Below are 17,213 nucleotides of genomic sequence, written 5' to 3'. Positions count from 1 at the left end.
TGACTACATCGTTTTTTGAAAAAAAAAATCAAACAATATGCACTGATATGATAATAAATGTGCTGATTACAGTTAGGGAACTATGAAAATTTGTTTTTTATAGTCCAGATTTCAAACAATATGCACAAAATCCTAGTATCATTTTTTGAAAGAAAAAAAAAATGTAAGGAAACTAACCTTTGGGATGGCTGCTACGTTTTTGTGAAGAAGAGAATATGTACGTGAGAAAATGAAAACAAAGATTGGGGTTGAAAATGGTGTTTATCGTGAAATTTGGGATGGTCGCTAATACGTTTTTGTGAAGAAGAGAATTGGGATGGTGTTTAATTTAGGGCTACGGGTCGGGTTGTGGGTCAAAAAAGGGGGCCGAAATTAAATATGTGACACGTGGGCCGAAGCGTGTAGACAAGCGCCATTTAATAATTGGGGGTTGGCATATTGGAGGATCCACATCAAAGAAAAAGGGCATTTTAATAAAAAAAAACTTGCAGGGGTAATAGTCAACGCAAAGGTTAGGTGTGTAGTTGGCATTTTAGTAAACGTTGGGGGGTATTTTGACTATTATCCCGAATAAATATGTTCGGCAGGCTAGTTGAAGAATATTCGAACTTCATCTCAATACGAGACACAAACATTGAATTTATCCATTTTCATGGAAGGATCATTAACTTATACTAGTACTAGTAACTAATTAGAATGGTTGGTGGAGTATGTAAATGGTAGGTGTAGTAAGTATAGTTTGTCGGAAATGACAAATAAGTACTAAGAGCAAACGTGTCTGTAGTGCAACACGTGAATGGCTAAGATGGCTACCACTCGTAAATACAATGATGTCTGGATTGGTCTTAGACGTGACCTATGCGAAAATTCATCCTTAGCTGCTAAGTTAAACGTCGTTTTTATTTTATTTAGCTCGATCGGCTCATACCTTGCTCTTCCTTTTAGTTATCAATTCACTACTGCTCCGCTACTGCTCCCAGTCAAAGTACAATGAGTTACCAGCATGTTCATGAAGGTCCCTCCCCTCCAACAGGCAAGTTTCATTAGATCAACGCCAATTTCACGCACTGATTATGCCCAAGTCTCAGTTTTTGCTACTAACACTACGAAAAAACAAAACAAAATTAGCTACAATATCCGTTGTTAAATTGCTCCTAGCTAACAGATAATCCGTCTATTACGGAATTTGTCCGTCGCTAATTCCTCTGTTGTTTTTTTAGTAGTGTAAATTTGTGATGGTACTAATCAATTTTGCTGTGCTTGATTTCCTTTTTCAATTGTTTTGATTTACTACGTGTCAGGTTATGCTCCACCACCGCCGGAGCCACAAGGATACCCACCTCCAGGGCAGCCAGTACCAGGTGGGTACTATGGTGAGGGACCACCACCCCCAGGACCCCCTAGTTATCAGGGTTACTTTAATGATCAACATCCACCACCACCTGAACACATCCACCACGACCAGCCTGGTGATGATAGTAGTGGCTGTTGTTCCTTTTTAAAGGGCTGGTATGTGTTTCTGCTTTTTTAATTCTCTAAATCTCTCTACTCTGTATTTCGGATTTATTTCATGTTACACTCACTTACCTGTATTATTCTATATATACAGTAAGTAATTCTTTTTATCCTCTGCTGGATGTGCAGTTTAGTTTCAAAGATTCTATAATTCAACATTACAATTTTTTTAATTTGTTGAGGTCCCATTCGAGATCTTTTAGTAATCTTTTTCCCCAAAATAGGTCTTTTTCTCGTAAACTTCCCATAAAAAAGGTTTGTCGAAAAGTGAAACTGAAGAAAAAACATATAATCTTCTCGTATTAAGTCTGACTAACTTAAGCAGTATGCAACCAGAACTAAAATAATCAATGCTTTTTGACTGGGCCTTTCATGGTCCACCTGAAATATGATTTTTTCTAGAGAAGCTTAGGCTTTCTTCCCTCTTAACATGTAAAATCAACTGTTATAAAACATCGTTGTATTGCAAAGTCCTTTATAGTCCACCAGCAATAATCCAGTAGCTAGAGCCTAGCAATAAACAGTAATCTGCTGTGACACTACTTGCATTGACCCTGAGTTTTAGAGGGGAAAGTTATGAGAGGCATTGCATTTTTATGTTTTTGGATGAAATGCGGGATCTTGATGAGATTTGGTGCCGATTAACAATATCACATTAACATGTGGACGGTGCATTAACTTCAGTACCCAACCATAGTTAACATGGTTCCCCCTCGCCTGTACAAGAGAGAGAAAATGACTTATTGGCCATTTTATTGTTAGTCAAAATCATCAACTTCCTCTGTTCTTGGGGTTGCATGGTGACATTATGGAGTCAGATGTTGAAACTCTTGGCCAAGACGGATGCAGTTTTCTTTGAACTGGTTAAAACTAAACAAAAAATATGTGGTAATTATGCAAAATAATTTTAATACCATGTTAGAAAGCGTTAAGGTGCCTTGCGGAACTTGGACGTCGTGATCATCAAATTTGAACTAAAGGAATGGTAGTTTGGAAGAAATAATGATAGACCTATGTGCGCGTACCTTCTATTTCACTGTGATTAGTGTTGGGATGTGGTTCTAATAGGGGTACTTCTAGGTCGGCCTACTTGGAGGAATATGAGTTAAAAAGTTCAGCGAATGAAAAATGGAGGGATGGGGGTCTATGTTGCTCGGACTCGGTGTCGAGTGTCGGATACGGGTACGGATCTAGAGGTCGGATTCGGCATAATCTAAATTTTAAGATTCGGGGGTACGGATCCGGGTGCGGGTACGGGTGCGGGAATTCGGCTAAAATAATTCAAAATTATAAGAAAAATAACTAAATCTATGCCTAGAAATAAAAAACAAAAATAATTTTTATAGTTATGTTTCATTTATAATTAAATATTAATTTTTAATTAACTTGAAACTCTTCTAGATACAATAAGTGTCCACTCTTCAAGAGCTCTCCGTTTCTTTCAATTTGGCCTCAAATTTTTTCTCAGATTGGTCCATGGATTTGGTCAAAGTATCCAATGTCGTTTGACCAGATCCGACACGAATCCGGTGTCGGTGTCGTGTCGTGTCGGACACGGGTGCGGCAGCAAAAGTGAAGGGTCCGAGCAACATAGATGGGGGTCCTGATGCTTGATTAGGTTGCTTAAGTTGCCCAATCTGCCCTAGATTTGTTCTCATTCCATGCTGTTTTGATGGTATAGCGTAGTATTAATGTCTGAATCATAGGTATAGGAACAAACCACTTATATTCTCAAAATGAACAATAGTCCTAAATGGTCATGTCATCATCTTAAGCAAGAACTTTCTTAATCGTTCGTGTCCCATACCCATAGGCTACTTTGGAGACAGTGATAGTAGTTCACTAGCTGCTTTGGGTATAATATGTGGGTTAGGAGCAGCATGGTCACTCGTGACTGCAATTAGAATGTGGACTTGAAGGAAGTCAATCGAACTTGTGGACCTAAAAGGAGATTCTTAATTAGAGAAACAGCTTTTCATCGATTTGCTATGGTGTTCTGTTATTTAACTCATCCTTTAATTTCCAATTTATTGAGCGATAATGTGGTGTAAAGAGGTATAAGAAATTTAAAATCATCTATTCCATTCTTACTGAGTTTTATAAAATGATGCATGTGTGTTTGCGATAACATGTTACAATATTACTCTGAAATCTTTTTGATGCCAGGTGAACAACGAAACAAGACAAAAATTTTATTCGACTATCAGGGGTTTGCTTAAAGCTATTTTGCTATATATTAGAAAAAGAATCAGAAAAATAAATAAATATAGGATAGTGTGCTCCCAGATTGAAGGTGTTCAAGCTAGCAAATTCTAGGAACCTGGCTTTTATTTGGCCTCCAAATATGCATAGCCATCAGTTTGTGATATGGAGCAGCAGGATTTGGTTTCATGCGACGCTCTTGCCAATATGGATAGCAAAGCCGCACGAAGCAAATTAAAATGAATTGCTTCTGTATTCCACTTTTAGTTCACGTTTCGAATTTTAGGATCACCTATATAATGCCGACCCGTGGAATTAGTCACTGATGCTTGCATCAGGGTAGGCTGCTTACATCACAACCCCTTAGGGGTGCGGCCCTTTCCCGGATCCTGCGTGATGCGGATGCTTAGTGCACCGGGCTGCCTAGATAATCCCGAGCTATTCCTTCTGCCCCTTGTTAACATGAGTGACTTACTCTCTCCTTCAAGCATTAAACTTTCCAGGAATAAAAACTCTAATTCAATAATCCATCAACCGTTGGACTGGTAGTTTAATCTCTATCCTCTCCTCCCCCAACCACCCAGGGAAAATCAAATAAAGAGAAAAAAGAAAACCAAAGCCCCTGCTTGCCTGTGTAAAGAGATTAACTAGAAGACCACACGAGTACTTTAAACATCTTATGTACACCAGGTAATACATTTGGGTTTTGATTGTTTGTCTGACTAATCATATCCATTTTGCAGTTTGGCTACTCTCTGTTGTTGCTGTTTGTTGGAGCAGTGCTGCAGCTGCTTCTAATCGGCCGGATGCCATCGGCCTAAATAGCATGAGTGTTGTGTCAAATATTTGCGAGTGATGGAGCTGATTTATTTGAAAATTTGGAGGACTCCTTGCTTAGCTATTGAGCATATATGTGTTGAAGCTGCATTATTATGTCTTTACTGCAGCTATGATGATTATGAGAACATAATTGTGAAGAATCTATCTGTATCATTGTGGTAAATTATAACTTTAATATATAAAGTAATTGTCATAGATTGGAAATTGCTGAATCCTATACTGCTCGTAAGTTGTAATACTCTTGTTTCCATCTGATGTTCATGGAGCCAAGTAGCTGGATTATAAAGTAGATTGTAGTTCCCATCGCACATTTGAACGTTTTTAAATGTGCTGGTGATATAATAAGAAGAAAAACCTATAAACAGCTTGGAAAGTTCAGATATTTTCTGGCAGCTAGTAGTCAATTTCTCTATATTCTGATGAGGGTGCTGCTCTTGAACTCTCCCAAAACCTGTTAGTCAACACTGTAATTTCCGCAAGGAAACTTTGATGCGCTGTGAGCCTTTCTTACAAGTAGGTTCCGAAAGGTGTGGAAATCACGTTATTACCCTTCCTTTGTCCAAATTGTTGGTGAAGAAAGTACAGATTTGCTTGAAAAAACTTCTGGAGCAACATGACCAGGATTTAAGAGTACTGTTGATTTAGTTTGTAAAAATGTAACGCTTGGTATGAGCCATAATCACATATTTGAATGAATGCTGCAGCCGCTCCAACCAATCTTCAAGTCTGGATGGCATACTGGCCTTCCCAGGAAGTGCGGTGGGAACAAACTACATATGTATACATGTTAGAACTTGGTACGCTCAACATAGGATAGACCGATAACTTACTTCATTCAGCTTCACTACATAACTCCATAGAGTAAAAGATCCAAGAGTTATTGAACTCTTTAATGGAATCAGAGTTATGTCATGAATGTAACTCTTGAATGAAAGGAATTTGAAGATCACATTTCTTATAAAAGGGAGCGTTTGAGTCATTCTCTACCTACCAAACTGATGAGTTATAGAACTCTTTAATGGAATCAGAGTTATGTTAGGAATGTAACTCTTGAATGAAAGGAATTTGAAGATCACATTTCTTATAAAAGGGAGCGTCTGAGTCATTCTCTACCTACCAAACTAATGAGTTATGAGATTTCATAATTTTGATGATCGACATATACACCAGGGACCAGGTCCTTGATGAGGTCCCCTGGGCACTGTACGAACGTGACGGAGTTGTAACTGTGGCCGTTCCGACTTGTAGGCACAACTGTGACTAGGCGCATGTCGGGCAAAAGATAAGGATCATTATAATGTCTCCATCTATATCACATGCCACTCACATGATCCTCACATGCTCTCATTGGTTCCCTATATAAATAACATGTTGGCATTTTGTTTGACCTAGCATTTGAAAATATATTCTTCTCATTGTTGAAAAGAGTAACCGCCACTGTTTTTTCTGAGCTTTCAAGATCAAGACTAAATAACTCCAAGGACCAAATCCCAAGACTGAAGATGTCTTAAGTCCCAGGTTGTTTAGTCATTTGCTATAAAATTATTTATTTGAATATCTTATTTCCTATCAGACTAAGCATAGAAATCCAATCACTAGGGTTATTAACTAATAAGGATTGTGAGTATTGAAAAAAAGTTCTGAATCTGGGGGAACCAACCAACAAAACCACTTGTTACAAATAAGATCTTGTTGTCGCATCGAAAGAGATAAATGTTGACTAATCTGGCTAACATAAAGAATAATCGATTTGAACAGGCCGTAAGAACGGAAATGTCACAATATTTTTTTGACACATGTAAAAGTGATGGAAAACTAAGAATATCTTTTACATACCCGCCAAGTTTATCAACTTTTCTTCTTGGTCTAAATATTGTAAACCTACACTTCTTTTACGAAGGGCTTTCGTAGGTGTTTGGTTTATTAAGCTTTTTGTGTAAACGCCTGACTATAGTTAGTTATGGTGAGTTGAAGTTCAGCTAGAGTTAGTTGAATTAGTTGGTTCTTGGCTAGAGTTAGTCAAGAGAGTGCTTGTAATAGAGTTATTGTGGGGAGGGATTAGTAGGTTAATTCCTTGGTTGCAAAAGGCATGTAAGCTGAAAATGTTGCTCAGTTAGTGAAGTTGGAAATCCTACTGGTGTAGGTCGTAGTTTTTACTCCCTTCAGCAAGTAGTTTTCCACGTAATTGTCACGACCCAATTTAGCTAAGTCGTGCGGGTACCTACCTTTCCCACCTCGGTAAGCGAACCCTCAACCCAACGATAGTAAAAAAATGTGAATAAATAATAAATAAGCGGAAGAGAATAAATCACGTTAGTCTGACGGTAATAATGTAGAACAAGTGCGGAAATTAGAAAATACAGCCCAGAGTCTGGTCTAATCCATACAAGAGCATCTAACTAAATTCTACAAGTCTGAATATCAATAATACATCAAGTCTGAGTATGTGTTGGAATAGAAAATAAGACATAAGTAAAGAAGAATCTTCAAGGCAAAGTAGAGACATCTCGCTGCCTGTGGGACTTTAACCAAATTGGAATGACTATCACCCACGAGAAACGTATGATTCTATTTGGAATTCGCATTCGTTCATAAAAGAATGCAACAAGTGCAGACCAGTACAAAACCACAGTAATGGCAGGCATCATAGGCCGACTAAGTATAACTAACATAATTCAGACAATAAAGCAAGATAGGCAGATAAATCAACAAGTATAAGTCAAACATAATCAGAACTAAGCACACGTCATCACTTAGGCAGAAGCATCTAAACCCAAGTGTGCCAAGTCTCAATATATCCAATCCGAAACCAACATCACAAGTAAAACACCAGATCATCACAATATAAGCCATGATACAATGTAATGCAATAATGTATGAATGCAAATGCAATGCCATACAGTGCAGTGTACATATGTACTATGGACAGAGTACCTCCATGTCTCGGTAGCACAACCCAAGGTGACTCGCGAAGTCTAAGTGCTATTCTTCTCGGATCTTTGCCCACAGACAGATGAGACTCCGAATCTTTGCCCACGGAGGGTTTTCACCAGCACTACCCTAGGGGACCCGCGGAGTCCATGCACTCACTCAATCCACGATTCCGGGACAAACATCGGATGTCGGACTCTCACATCACTCATCCGTCGACAGCCCAGCCCATTGATCACAAGAAAACCATCAAGTACCAACAATGTATCAACAATATATCATGAAGGATAAAAATGCATGCAATGTATGTATCAACATCAATAATCAAATCAATATCACAAGTACCAAACATGGGTACGCCAACAATATCATGAAAGACTACACAAGTCATATAGAACTATATCCTCGTTTCAACATCAACAAGTAAGGTACTATAATATCTTAATCACGATGGAACAACAGTTCCCAATATCTACTATCAACATGTGGCATCAAGCCAACACAATAGAATAATCAAGTCACAACACAACGGGGTAGCTAACCCTAATCCCACAACAAGGCCCAACCTAAGACAATATCCAACCCAACTTCATACCCGAAGGTTTACATGCTGTCTCCGACAATATCATCTTAATATATGCTTCGCTACACGAAGTCTCACCAAGGATAAGCCATAACCTACCTGGATGGCCGAACAACAAAACACCAACAATCACTCTTTAGCCTTGCCCTTCAGCTGAGCCTCAAGATCAAAGAAGTCTAGGCATATTCGAAATCTAGATCAGAAATCGTGAAGATCGATACCTATATTGCTATCATTCAATTTAGGTCAAAACCAACCCTAGAATTTGGAGAAACGGGGCCCACAAGGTCGAAACGGGAAATTTGGGGGTAAAATATCTAATTAAACACTAGTGATTAAAACCCATCAACTAATTGCTAAAATAACTCGAGGATTCATCCAATTTCGAAATTAAGCAAAACCCCCCAATTTTGGGGTATAAACTCTAACTCTTAGATTCAAGAATCCAACACTAATAATGGAAGATATATGATTAACAACCTTAGATACATCATAATCTAGCATAAACCCAATCAATTTCATAATTTATAAGCCTAAGTAGAATATCCATTAAATCCACTTTTTATCTTCCATTACCAAGGAATCGAGGAAAGAAAAGATTCTAATGATTAGGAATAAGGAATTAGTAAGGAGATTAGCAAGACTTACCACCAAGAATTTTCCCCAAGAATCTTCTAGAACAGTTCCCAAGAGCTCAATTTTCGTAATGGTAATAAATGATAGACTAAGGGCTTATAATACACACTTAATGAAAAATAACAGGCCCGATACCGTCACGGCGGTATCGGGACTGCCATGGTGCCACCGCCCCGGCGTCCTCTCAGACCGTCGGGATGGTCTGGGAAAAACAAGGCGGCCATCCCACCGCTACGGCGGTGCCGCTGGGACGACACTAGTGCCGCTTTGGCGGACACCAAGTACCAGAATCCCAAATATTTTTTCAAGTCTCAACTGAAACCTCGAACAACTCCCGAGACCACCTGCTGACAAACGACATACCCAAACGCACATAAAAACAGGCTATGAACGCACTGGTGACCTCGGAATTTCCAACGGAGGTCTCGTTGACCAAGTCAACCTCCGATACCTCATTTTCAACTTCGCAACCCAAGTCCCAAAATGCATCCGGTTGTATTGGGAACCGAACCAGATATTCACACAAGTTCTAAACAACCATCCGAACCTCTTGGAATAGACGGATTTTCGAAAAAGGTCCGTTTACCCAAAAGTCAACTTTGAGTCAACTCTTTTTCGCTTTAAGCCCAAATTTCACAAAAGTCGCCCTAATCAAATCTAAAGACCTCGGGAAGCGCGTCAATGGTCCCCTTGGGTCAAAAGAGAGCTAACCAAGCTCGGAAAAGGGCCAAAAGAGTCGAAAATGCAATAACGACTAAACGGGTCGTTACATCAGATACCAATTAAACAATCGCTCGGCCTCGAGCGACAAGAAAGAGAGGACGGAAAAAAATGCTCTAATTCCAATAATGAAGATATCGGCTACGCATGTCGGACTTCTCCTTATAGGAAAGATTCTCATCGAACAAAACAGAATCCCAACGAATGATATAAAAACCACCAGGATGATACTTCTCCAACACAGAACCATGGAAAAATGGATGAACATTTGACAGATCTAGTGAAAAACTAACTCATAGAACAAGGGTCCAACAACACGTAGTCTCCGTGGCTAATACACCTCGGGCTCACTTGCCCTCCTTCCCAAATCGCAAGACACCCTTACGGGCGTAACATTAAAACCTGATCGTTCACTCTACCAGTCACAACTCTCTAACTTAGCTCAAGCTCCAGTTCTCGTACCTCCGCATTCAAATTTCCTTCACAATTGATTCTCGAATAACAATCTGCTTTTACCCGAATTCTCTGATTGGATAATACCGAAATCCTGAACGCGATCAATAGGCCCCACAACACTTTCCCAAACCATCGCAATCCTCTGAACCTGGTTACAAACCATAGCTCATTCTGAACCGATAAAATACTCTGATTCCGCTAACTCCTTCTCCCACATCTTCTAAAGCCGTTACTCGCACCGCGATTTCTTAGAAACATATGAAACACATACCAAAATTCTGAACCCATAACTTACTCTCGCCAGAAAGAATCCTTGATTCATCTGCGATCTCTACGCAATCTATCAAAACTGATCTTACCTAAGAACCAACTTGGCCAGTTCCGAATCTTCTTAAACCTTTAAATCACAATGCAGGAACCACACCACTGAATATCTCGCCGAGCAAACAACTGATCACTAAATAGACCTGTCGCACATCAGTTCCTCCCCAAATTTGTACTAGGCTCATTGTATACCCTCATTCTGTCCCAATAACTATTCTCATAAAGTACCGTCAAATCCACTAGAAAACCCTGACAAGCTCAATAAATCTGTCATACCTCAAATCTGAGCTGAAACGCTTCGAGTACTTAGATATCTTCCTGGAAGTGTAATCATAGATCTTTCAGTTTAACTTGAACAACGCTGACCCTGAACGAATGTACAACTCTCGAATATCACCAATAGTCATCAGAACTGACTTCGAGTTTCGAAAACAAATACAGTCATACCACATATAACAAATCCTGTCTATCATTTCCGACTCCACAAGTTGAGTCCTATCCAAGTTATCAACTTAGTACCGAAGAGCTATACCTTACGATTTCAAACATCATGTTTCTCAACCTTTATCGATACGCAAATCTGATACAACCCCGAACCTTTCGACGCAAAACCTGAAGATTCATATAGTAATTATATAACCATCGAACCTCGAATAGTATCACCCCGATATGCTCGTAAATTCTCCGAAAATACCCAGTCTTACACTGCCGCTCTAAATCTCACGCGCTCACCCCCAAGTCTTTAATAACCAAAAGTGCTTACCTAAATTGTCCAGTCAATATTACTTGCAATCACATTGTATTACCACGAGTAAGGTCCCTCCCAAAAATATAACTCTAGTCCTCATATGATAGGAATTCCACAATCCTTTCTCTTAGGTCACGCTGATTCACTCACTGTAGAAGGTCACAAAACTTATCCGACGGTGTACCATCAAGCCACTTTTTATAAACATCAACAAGACGGTTCACTAAAATATGCTTCTCACTAGTCGCGAATCACGAACCTCACAGAACTCTGTCATATCACTTAGTCCATCCCGGTCGATTTCCTTCTTAAGTTCCCGTAACAAACACATCTCAACTGGAATATGCAAGAAGACGACACCACAATCCATATTGACCCAAGAAATCCCCAAGGTGCACCCTTTTTCCTATCGATTCACAATTATCTATACCTTTTCTCGGCTAGTCAATTCCCAATTTTCTAATCACTTCACTATCATTGATACCGTAATCAATTCTCAAATCCACTCCATCGAATACCACATAATCATAAATCTTGCAAACTAGCCAAATTAATCCTGGGGATAGGATCGTACCACACACTCTGCACATTAGCGTTTCCTTAACGCTTACCACTCTAAACTGAGCACTCTCTAAATCCGGCGTATCACACAACAGTATCACTAATATCCTTATGTATCCCACTGAATCGTCCTTGCCCGAATTGCTTTTCTCAATTCCCGAAATGTATATCGAACTTAACTCAGTTAACCCATCATCGTCCATTCTATCATTTCAAGTACCCATGTTTACTAATCCCTTACTCAAATTGTTAACGTTACTAATCCATGAAGAATCACCTCTTACCTCAATTATCGAATCTGAACATCTCTAACCGTTCGAGCTAGGGGTGGGTGTTCGGGCCATCAGATTGGATATGAAATTTTTGGTTTGGATATTCGATTTTCGGATTGAATAAATTACAATCCAAATAAGTTCGGATTGGATTGGATATTTTAAGTTCGGTTTCAGATTATTCGGTTTGGATATTTCGAATTTTCGGATTTGACTCTTGAGACTTAAGGCAAATTTATTAGGAACGAAATTCATGTATTAGTTCCATAGAGGTAAATCTAAATCTTAATTGCTCAGTAAAAAAAAAGCCTTCCAGTTCAAATTATGATTAACAAATCCAAGTCATGTCCAACATAGTAAATCCATACCAAATAAAAGCATTCTAGAAAAGTGGAAATGAACGGAAAAATAACAAAGAACTCTGCCGTGGGTGACACTAACGTGAGACTTTTGAGACTTGAGAAGTAAGAAAACCCTATATTATATTTGACTTAGTAGTGAATTGTATATTGAATTTAATATTTTAATGGGTAGGGCCTTAGGTACCAATCTATTGGACCTTTAGAAACTAGACTTATTAGTATTGGCACATATGATATAGGTAGGGCTAGATAAAAGGTATAAAAATTTCAGATTTCGGATATCCAAAAATTCATAGTACTAAATCCATATCCAATCTAAAATCCATGAATTTTAAAAATAAAATCCGAAGTACAATCCATAATCCAAATATCCAAACCAAATATTCAAAAAATTCGAATTTCGGTTTGGATTTTGGGTTGGCCCAAACTGTGCCCACCCCTAGTTCGCTCGACCATCCCTTTTATTCAATCACATAAGCTGAGTAGTAACACCACTAATAGGGGGATCTAGCCAATTCTTTTTAAATAATGAATACCCTAACCTTAGTCCACCATTAACCTCTATTAGTCTATGACATAACCGAACATACCAACTCATCCATAACTCTCAAGCCCACTCTACACTTTACAATTGCAACCAAGCTCTCACATCACTAGTTCTTGTTTCCATGATTTTCTTTCTGCCCTTAACCTCGAAGACACCAATCAACCTCATCGGTCACCCTTTCTCTGAATGTCATGATATAATGCCCCCGCAATCCAAACATGACTCACGTACCCATGTTACCTCACCTCAAGTCTTACGAACCTTAATCTCCTGAACCCAATAGCAAGATGCCTTATTGTAATCATTCAGCTCTCGTATTTCATTTCAAATCACTTTTATCCCTATCAACCAACGAACGCTCAATCCACTCGATCCTCTAAACTAATTATCCATTTAAGCCCGACAAACTACAAAACAATATCAATGCTTCTCTTCCCATCTAAGTGAAGTCATTTACTTATCGCATACGCCCATATTTGAAGTTATTTCCATCAGTCGTTTACTAACTCCTCAAAGCCTACAATCCAATCAAATTTACCGATCAAACAATGTGCCCATAGCATTCACTTAGGAACCGAGTAGTCCTTTAATAGCAACTAACTTATATTAAGAATAACCTTTAGCACCAGTCGCAACCTTATCCTAACAACTATGCCAGATACCAATTTTTCCCTTCCCAATCTCTCGAAAAGTACACATGTCCAAGGTATTCTATGAACTCTTACTTCGCTATGCTCTTTCCACGAAAGTCTTCCTTATTTTCAACTTCTTTTCTTTATTATCCACGATCGCAATACGTTTGCCCATATTCGATGTCATCACCGAACTTACACTTGTTCTCAAATACCGACGTCTAATACTCTACCGTTGTTGAATCGTCGACCCGCCATTGGTTCACCAGTATCACGCACACCATCATTAAGCCTTGACGAAGCTAAAGTCAAACCAATAATATCATCGACCAACCCACCATTGTTAAGCCATAAATGCACTTTGTCACTTTCGAGCAACCCAACGCTGAAACATGGAGACCCTGTAACCCTCTGAACTATCTTTTCATTTCTCATGAACTTTCACAATAAATGAGTCTAATCGCGACTCCACATAGCAACCGAGTCTAATCGTGACTTTATAAAATTGAAACCTCAGGCATAACTAGTGACTGAACTGGATCACGCATGTGAATTAGCATAACATATCTCGTACCGTGCCATGACACGTCATAGATCAACCATTCACGTAAGAATTTAAGGATAGATTTTCATCTTCCAAGGATGATCAAGATAAGAAGGTCCAGATACCAATTGGAATAAACTAGATAACCAATTTGAATAAGGTCGCACGAGAGAATGAAAGAATTCAAAGTTTCCTATATGTCTTATAGCCTCTCGCAGATAAGTACAAAGATCATTGTATCGATCAACAAGACTCTAATAGACATACTCTGATATTATAGACCGGGTAACCTAGGGCTTTGATACCAACTTGTCATGACCCAATTTAGCTAAGTCGTGCGGGCACCTACTTTTTTCACCTCGGTAAGCAAACCCTCAACCCCACGATAGTAAAAAAACATGAATAGATAATTAAATAAGCGGAAGAGAATAAATCACGTAAGTCCGACGGTAATAATATAGAACAAGTGCGAAAATAAGAAAATACACCCCAGAGTCTGGTCTAATCCAAAAAAAAGCACCTAACTAAAATCTACAAGTCTGAATATCAATAATACATCAAGTCTGAGTATGTCTTGGAATAGAAAATAAGACGTAAGTAAAAAAGAATCTTTAAGGCAGCGGACGTCTCGTGCTCACCCTGTAGACACAAAGCAAATCTCGGAGCGACTATCAGCCACGAGAAATGTATAGATTCTACTGAATTCGCATTCATAAAAGAATGCGTGAAGTGCGAATCGTCAAAAACCACGCATACTAGTAGGCATCATAGGCCGACTAAGTACAGCTAACATAATTCAGACAATAAAGCAAGATAGGCAGATAAATCAACAAGTATAAGTCAAACATAATCAGAACCAAGTACACCACATCATCTAGGTAGATGCATCTAAACCCAAATATTCCTCAAGTCTCAATATATCCAATCCGAAACCAACATCACAAGTAAAACACCAGATCATCACAATATAAGCCATGATGCAATGCAATGAAATAATGTATGAATGCAAATGCAATGCCATGCAATGATGTGTACACATGTACTCCGAACGAAATACCTCCACATCTCAATAGCACAACCCAAGGCGACTCGCGAAGTCTAAGTGCTACTCGTCCCGAATCTTTGTCCCACAGACAAATGAGACTCCGGATCTTTGCTCACGGAGGGTTTTCACGAGCACCACCCTGGGAGACCTGCAGAGTACATGCACTCACTCAATTTATTATTCCGAGACAAACATCGGATGTCGGACTCTCGCATCACTCTTATCCAGAACTGAGCCCAATTAATCACAGTGTTTCATCAAGTACCAACAATGTATCAACTTTATATCATGAAGGATGAGAATGCGTGCAATGTATGTATCAACATCAATAATCAAATCAATATCACAAGTACCAAACATGGGTACGCCAACAATATCATGAAAGACTACACAAGTCATATAGAACTATAACCTCATTTCAACATCAACAATTAAGGTACTATAATATCTCAATCATGATGGAACAACAGTTCCCAATATCTGCTATCAACACGTGGCATCAAACTAACACAATAAAACAATCAAGTCAGAACACAATAGGGTGGCTGACCCTAATCACATAACAGGGCCCAACCTAAGACAATATCTAACCCAACTTCATACCTGAAGGTTTACATACTGTCTCCGACAATATCATCTAACTATATGCTTCACTACACGAAGTCTCAACAAGGGTAAGCCATAACTTACCTGGATGGCCGAACAACAAAACACCAACATTCACTCTTTAACCTTGCCCTTCCGCTGAGCCTCAAGATCAAAGAAGTCTAGGCATATTCGAAATCTAGATTAGAAATCATGAAGATCGATACCTATATTGCTATCATTCAATTTAGGTCAAAACCAACCCTAGAATTTGGAGAAACGGGGCCCACAAGGTCGAAACGGGAAATTTGGGGGTAAAATATCTAATTAAACACTAGGTGATTAAAACCCATCAACTAATTGCTAAAATAACTCAAGGATTCATCCAATTTCGAAATTCAAGCAAAACCCCCAATTTTGGGGTATAAACTCTAACTCTTAGATTCAAGAATCCAACACTAATAATGGAAGATATATGATTAACAACCTTAGATACATCATAATCTAGCATAAACCCAATCAATTTCATAATTTATAAGCCTAAGTAGAATATCCATTAAATCCACTTTTTATCTTCCATTACCAAGGAATCAAGGAAAGAGAGATTCTAAGATGATTAGGATTAAGGAATTAGTAAGGAGATTAGCAGGACTTATCATCGAGAATTTCCCCTAAGAATCTTCTAGAACAGTTCCCAAGAGCTCAATTTTCGTAATTATAATAGATGATAGACTAAGGGCTTATAATACACACTTAATGAAAAATAACACGCCCGATACCATCACGGCGGCATCGGGACCGCCATGGCTCCACCGCCCTGGTGTCCTCTCAAACTGTTAGGACGGTCTGGGCAAAACAAGCTTGGCCACCCTAGTGGCCATCGCACACTACAGTAGTGCCACTGGGACGGCGGCACTAGTGCTGCTTTGGCGGACACCAGGTACCCGAATCCCAAATATTTTTTCAAGTCTCAATCGAAATGCCGACCAACTCTTGAGACCACCTGCTCACAAACCACATACCCAGACTCACATAAAAACATGCTACGAATGCATTGGTGGCTTCGGAATTTCCAATGGAGGTCTCGTTGACCAAGTCAACCTCAGATACCTCATTTTTAAGTTCCCAACCCAAGTCCCAAAATGCATCTGGTTGCATTGGGAACCGAACCAGATATACACACAAGTTCTAAACAAGCATCCGGACCTCTTGGAATCGATAGATTTTTGAAAAAAGTTTATTTATCCAAAAGTCATCTTTGATTCAACTCTTTTTCGCTTTAAGCTCAAATTTCACAAAAGTCACCCGAATCAAATCTATGTAGCTCGGGAAGCATGTCAATGATTCTCTCAGGTCAGTGCTAACCAAGCTCGATAAAGGGCCAAAAGGGTCGGAAATGCAATAACAACCAAACTGGTCGTTACATAAATATTGTGTTTCATTTACTTTCTATTTTTTGCTTGAGGGAATAAATAAGGTGCCTGGTCCCTTACTGTTTTGGTGGACTCTTAATTTCTATCGATTAGTATCAGAGCGGGTTCTTTCTAAAAGGATAACACCTAGAAAAGATCTCTCATTATGGCTGCTCCACCAAATTTCGAGGAAGGATAGTCAACCACAAGACCTCCAAGGTTTAACAGACAGTATTGTGGATGGTGGAAAATAATAATGCATGACTAGTTGATGGCTGAAGATTATGAACTCGGGACA

The 17,213-nt window shown here is 39.1% G+C and overlaps 1 long non-coding RNA gene across 1 annotated transcript; it reads left to right on the top strand.

Annotated features, from left to right (window-relative positions):
• The first annotated feature begins 807 nt into the window (after positions 1-807).
• On the top strand, positions 808-4,761 carry LOC132067142 (uncharacterized). The gene is made up of 2 exons (XR_009417057.1): positions 808-1,509; positions 4,461-4,761. It is a non-coding gene; the product is annotated as an uncharacterized LOC132067142 (long non-coding RNA).
• The last annotated feature ends 12,452 nt before the right edge of the window (positions 4,762-17,213 follow it).

The sequence above is a fragment of the Lycium ferocissimum genome, chromosome 8, assembly GCF_029784015.1.
Source record: "Lycium ferocissimum isolate CSIRO_LF1 chromosome 8, AGI_CSIRO_Lferr_CH_V1, whole genome shotgun sequence".
NCBI classification, from domain to species: Eukaryota; Viridiplantae; Streptophyta; class Magnoliopsida; order Solanales; family Solanaceae; genus Lycium; species Lycium ferocissimum.
The sequence above is the reverse complement of the archived record's forward strand: the minus strand, read 5'-3'. Positions and strand labels throughout refer to the sequence as shown.